This window comes from Penaeus monodon, chromosome 20 (genome assembly GCF_015228065.2).
Source record: "Penaeus monodon isolate SGIC_2016 chromosome 20, NSTDA_Pmon_1, whole genome shotgun sequence".
Taxonomy (NCBI): Eukaryota; Metazoa; Arthropoda; class Malacostraca; order Decapoda; family Penaeidae; genus Penaeus; species Penaeus monodon.
Window position 1 is genome coordinate 21,815,910 of NC_051405.1, and position 310 is coordinate 21,816,219.

A 310-nucleotide genomic window follows, 5' to 3' on the forward strand; every position below is an offset into this window, starting at 1 on the left:
CTTTTTTTTCTCAATACGCAAATATGGATATTAAACGCTAATATATGCACGATGAAATACCAAATCCCATATACTTTTACCACCCTCATTTAACATATTGTGACAGGCCAAAACTGTCAACTTTGAAAACGTTATAATTATATATTTTTTAATCACTTCCCAATGCGATTAAGAGCTTTCTTCTTCTTTTTTATACTAATTAAACTTTTCTACGATATCAGCCGGTTAAGCTGACGCCAACGAAAGGGACAGAAAAGTCTCTCAAATTCTGACGTTCTTCGTGAACAAATTCACCTCACTCCGTTTTTCT